Genomic DNA, 6,000 nt, shown 5'->3' with positions numbered 1-6,000 from the left:
CACCAACAACTCTCTGAGATCCCCACGACTTATGTCCACTCTGGCTGGGATCTTAACTACAATGAATCTTCTGAGTCATTCTGGGTACAGCTACAGTGCATCAGGGCTGTAACAAGATTGACTTCACGGCCATTGTTAACCAACACCAAAACTATCGACTAAATACCGAATCAACAACCAACCAACGACTGATACTTAATAAGCACTATTACACATACAGTAATACCCCGAACTGACGCGAGGTTAGGTTCTAGACCCTGCGTGCAAGGGGAAGTTTTGTGTAAGTCTGGCACAGTCTCTAAAAATGCAAATAAATGCTTACTTCTAGAGTTTGAACACTAAATATGACCCTAATCATGCTCCCTAAATATCAAGCTAACTTTTAAATGAAACTAAAGTTACTGCAATTTCATTTAAATGTTAGCTTAATACATTACCCATGAAAAAACAAAAATATGGCTGGCGAGAGAGAGAGAGAGAGAGAGAGAGAGAGAGAGAGAGAGAGAGAGAGAGAGAGAGTAGTAGTAGTCTTTACATAAGTATTAATCTAACTTTTAAATGAAAATAAAAGTTACTGTAATTCCCTTTAAGAGTTAGCTTAATACATTACCCTTAAAAAAGGAAATAAATGGTTGGTAAAAATAGAGGACTGTGTAAAGATGACATATGTGGAGAGACAGATGGAGAGAGAGAAATTATTATTTTTATTATTCAATGTTATTTAACCCTTAAACGCCGAGTCGCTTTTTACCAAAGTGTCTGTCATATGCCAGCGGCGTTCGGGAGTTAGCACTGAAGCAGAAAAAAGTTTTTTTCAAAAAATCACAGCACGCTTAATTTATTATAAGATTTAAAGTTCATTTTTGGCTCCTTTTTTTTGTCATTGCCTGAAGTTTAGTATGCAACCATCAGAAATGAAAAAAATATCATATATAAATATTGGAATATATGACAGCGCGAAAAAATTTCATATAAAATTGTATACAAATCGCGCTAGGAGCAAAACGGTTAAAGCTAATAAGTTATTTTTTTTCATTGTATTATACACTAAATTGCGATGATTTTGGTATATAACAAATTGTAAAACGATCAAAGCAACACAGAGAAATTATTATCACAAAATTATGCATGAATTCGTAATGCGCAGAGGTAAAAATTTTTTTTTTTCAAAAATTCACCATAAATTGAAATATTGTGCTAGAGACTTCCCGTTTGTTGCAAAATGAGGGTAATTGACTGAATATTACTAGACTGTAAGTGTTTTAGCTTACAATTGCAGTTTTCTACCATTTCGGTCGAGTCAAAGTTGACCAAAGGTTGAATTTTTTCTATTTATCGTGATTTATATGAAAATATTTCAAAACTGATAAAAGCTACAACCATGGGTTGTTTTTTTGTTGTATTCTACATGAAATTGCACACATTTTCATATATAAAACTTTATGTAACAGGTAATTTAAAGCGGTGCAAACATTACGACAAACTAACGAAAGAATTTCTGAGATTTTTGGCTGAGTTACTGCGCGCGGGTGTAAGGAAAAAGTGTTTTTCAAAAATTCACCATAAATCGAAATATTGTGCTAGAGACTTCAAATTTGTTGCAAAATGAAGGTAAATGATTGAATATTACTCGAATGTATTAGTTTTAGCTTACAATTGCGATTTTTGACCATTTCAGTTGAGTCAAAGTTGACAGAAGGTTGAAATTTTGGCACATTGTGATTTATATGAAATTTCAAAACTGATAAAAGCTACAACTATAAGTTGTATTTTGTTGTATTTTACATGAAAGTGCATACAATTCCATATATAAAACTTTATGTAACAGCTAATATAAAACGGTGCAAACATTATGACAAACCAACGAAAGAATTTCTGAGATTTTCAGCAGAGTTACTGCGTGCGGATGTAAGGAAAAAGTTTATTTCAAAAACTCACCATAAATCGAAATATTGTGCTAGAGACTTCCAATTTGTTGCAAAATGAAGGTAAATTACTGTTTATTACTAGAAAGTATGAGTTTTAGCTTACAATTGTGTTTTTCGACCATTTCGGTTGAATCAAAGTTGACCGAATGTTGAAATTTTGGCACTTATTGTGATTTACACGAAAATATTTCAAAACTGTAAAAGCTACAACAATGAGTTGTATTTTGTTGTATTTTACATGAAATTACACACATTTTCATAAATAAAACTTTATGTAACGGCTAATTTAAAACAATGCAAAATTTACAACAAACTGACGAAAGAATTTCTGAGATTTTCGACAGAATTTCTGCGTGCAGACGTAAGGAAAAAGTGTTTTTCATAAATTCACCATAAATCGAAAGACTGTGCTAGAGACTTCCAATTTGTTGCAAAACAAAGGTGAATGATTTACTATTACTAGAATGTAAGAGTTTTAGCTTACAATTGCAGTTTTCTACCATTTCGGTCGAGTCAAAGTTGACCGAAGGTTGAAATTTGGCGCTTATCGTGATTTATATGAAAATATTTCAAAACTGATAAAAGCTACAACCATGGATTATTTTTTGTTGCCTTCTACATGAAATTGTGCACATTTTCATATATAAAACTTTATGTAATGGCTAATATACAACAATGCAAACATTACGACAAAGTGACGAAAGAATTTCTGAGATTTTCAGCAGAGTTACAGCGCACGGACGTAAGGAAAAAGTGTTTTTCAAAAATTCACTATAAATCGAAATATTGTGCTAGAGACTTCCAATTTGTTGCAAAATGAAGGTAAATGATTGAATATTACTAGAATGTAAGAGTCTTAGCTTACAATTGCATTTTTCAACCATTTCAGTCACGTCAAATTTGACCATAGGGTGGAATTTTGGCACTCATTGTGATTTATATGAAAATATTTCAAAACTGATAAAAGCTACAACCATGGGTTGTTTTAAGTTGTACTCAACATGAAATTGTACACATTTTCATATATAAAACTTTGTGTAATGGCTAATATAAAAGTGCAAAAATTATGACAAAGTGACGAAAGAATTATTGAGAGTTTTTGGCTGTTACAGCCCGGACATAAGGAAAAAGTTTTTTCAAAAATTCACCATAAATCGAAATACTGTACTAGAGATTTCCAATTTGTTGCAAAATGAAGGTAAATGATTGAATATTACTCGAATGTAAAAGTTTTAGCTTACAATTGCGTTTTTCGACCATTTCTGTTGAGTTAAAGTTGACTGAAGGTTGAAATTTTGGCACTTATTGTGATTTATATGAAAATATTTCAAAACTGATAAAAGCTACAGCCATGGGTTGTTTTTTTTGTTATATTCTACATGAAATTGCACACATTTGCAGACATAAAACTCTATGTAACGGCTAACATAAAATGGTGCAAAAAGTACAACAGTGACAAAAAATTTCTGAGATGTGCCACTGGTGGTTTTTAGTGCAAGAAGAAAGAAATTCACACATGCGTGCCTGGTTAACACTTGTAAACAAAACAACAGCTTGATCCGATCCGTGAACTCCCAGCATCCCTCAAGGCGCTTGATTTCAAATTTTTCAATAATAAGCCTATAACTATTTTTCTGCGTACGTCTGATTAGCACCCGACAGACAATTTTAGTCGACGTATAATACGTCCAATAGGCGTTTAAGGGTTAATTTACACATAAAAGCTTGAAAACTTATAAATAAAAAAAATAATTGAACAAACACCTTTGCAGGGTTCTCCAGGATTTGAAAATGTAGCGTTTGCGTTCACGTCTGTGAAATACTTGCGTATGATAATTAGTTAGGTTTCAACGAAAAGTACGCACTATTGTGAATTCGTGCAACTTGAATCGAGTAAGATTGAGCTACATATTACTGTATACTGTACTTACAATCTAATACATAAAATAACCAAACACAACTAAATACAAACAACAAAACACAATACGTATCTTTCTTCCACAATTTCCACTTTACGTAAATATGGAAAATGCACAAAACCAAACCACAATTTGTGGAAAAGTACTTGTTGAAGTTTCAACAAGTTCTATGTCTCCTCTCACTTCCTTGTTGGACAAGTCTGTTACGAGCTCGACTGAAAATTTCTCAGGTGTCAAGGTAATTGCTTTATAGCAAAGGAAGATAAAGGAAAGGAAAATGCATATACAAGAAGTTCGGCACTAAGGAGGCATTAGCGCATTGTGTTGGAGGTGCCTGTTCTCATGATGGTTCTAGAATCGGCAGGAGTGTTGTGGAACTCGTCAGGCGCCGACGTGAGAAACGCCGCGATTTCTGATGCAATACCTCGTCTAGATTCTTCTGAGAAGTTCCGGTAATCTCGGGAGTCTGTGACGCTCGCCGTAGGACCCACCCCCAGGATGCCGTATAAATACGACGGATGGACGAAGTAGGAGAGAGAGAGATCATCAGTTAGTCACAGATAGATATCCTCAGTAAGAGCCACAGATTAGATTATCAGTGAGAAATCAGCAGCAGCAGAGATCATCCGAGAAAGATAAGAGAAAAAGGAACCGATGAAGGATCAGAAGAAAAGTCACTCGAGAGAGTTTGGTCGAATTTTGGTCAAGCCATCTTCAGGAGTGGACGACCGAGTTATTTCGAAGTTGAGGGAGACTTCAGAGAAGAGACGTTCTGCTAGAGGTTTTGGGAAGTTCCTGCCCCTCAAGTATCAAGAGTAGACATTATTTTCTGCAATACAGAGTCAAGAAGATGTCGGCAATCGCAGTTCTCCTTTTGTGAAGCCATCGCTTCGAGTCGCAAAACTAACCAGCAAGTATTTGAATTACCTCACTGTTCCCCCAGTTCATGCAGTGTAAGATTTTGCCTTTTTATGTAAATAGGAGATACCATTCTGCATTTACCTTTGTTAGTAAGCCTGTAAATAAACCTTTGTCGTGTTAGTGTTTCTTTCTATATTCGTATCCCCAGTTTCAACTGTTGGTGTTGAAATATTTTTTTTTATTTCATATCGAACCTGAAGCAGACCTCTCTCAGAGGCCGTAACATTAGGGTCCAGCTTTGATTCCTCGCTTTGCCAACACAAAATCAGAGGAATATATTTATGGTGATAGAAATTCAATTCTCAATGTGGCTAAGATCCCACAATAGGCGGTAGAACCTGTTGCTAAGTAACCAATTGGTTCCTAGCCACATAAAAAATGATATTGTTAGAATACAATAAAGTTTTGTACATACTTACCCGGCAGATATATACTTAGCTTATGTCTCTGACGTCCGACAGAAATTCGAATTCGCGGCACACGCTGCAGGTAGGTCAGGTGATCTACCCCCCTGCCGCTGGGTGGCAGGAATAGGAAACCGTTCCCGTTCTAGAACCAGATTTTCTCTTCCACCTGTCTCCTGAGGGGAGGCTGGGTGGGCCATTCATCGTATATATCTGCCGGGTAAGTATGTACAAAACTTTATTATATTCTAACAATATCATTTTTGTACATGCAACTTCCCCGGCAGATATATATACTTAGCTGATTGACACCCTTGGTGGTGGGTAAGAGACAACTATTTACTGAATAGACAGGTAAACAACATACGTTGTAGGTAATAAATAAATAAAACCTTGGTTCCTACTTGTTCAGGTGGAAGATTCCATGGCTAATGCCTAGGAATCTGCTTCGCCTCAAGAGCCTCAGCGAGGATGTGACCTATGGCTAAGAGTTCTTGTGGGTCTGTCGATGGGGTCTTATCCATTTACTCGACAGAGCCTCTTACATGACAATATGCCTATGCCTAGTGGCATAATTAAGGAGCACAACACCGATCCCGATCACCTGATCCTAACACGAGGGTTAGTGCTTAAGTTGAAAAGAGTTATCCCCAAACTCCTTTCAAACAACCCAAAGAAAAAACACGACGTTAACTAAAATTTAACTCACTAGTTAAGGATCAGTATCGGCTCCCTATCCCAGCAATGTATCCGCAGACACGTATCAACCAAGAGAGAAGGATCTCTCGTAGGTTATCTTGACATCCTTCGGATATGGGAAGTCAACAC

At 36.0% G+C, this 6,000-nt stretch overlaps 1 protein-coding gene across 1 annotated transcript in view; it reads right to left on the bottom strand.

Annotated features, from left to right (window-relative positions):
• The window catches only part of LOC135201873 (protein PBDC1-like), a 90,031-nt gene that overhangs the window by 17,456 nt on the left and 66,575 nt on the right, over nucleotides 1–6,000 (bottom strand). The gene's annotated exons all lie outside the window — the stretch shown is intronic.

Source organism: Macrobrachium nipponense, chromosome 23, assembly GCF_015104395.2.
Source record: "Macrobrachium nipponense isolate FS-2020 chromosome 23, ASM1510439v2, whole genome shotgun sequence".
Classification (NCBI taxonomy): Eukaryota; Metazoa; Arthropoda; class Malacostraca; order Decapoda; family Palaemonidae; genus Macrobrachium; species Macrobrachium nipponense.
This window is presented reverse-complemented; position numbering and strand designations above follow the sequence as displayed.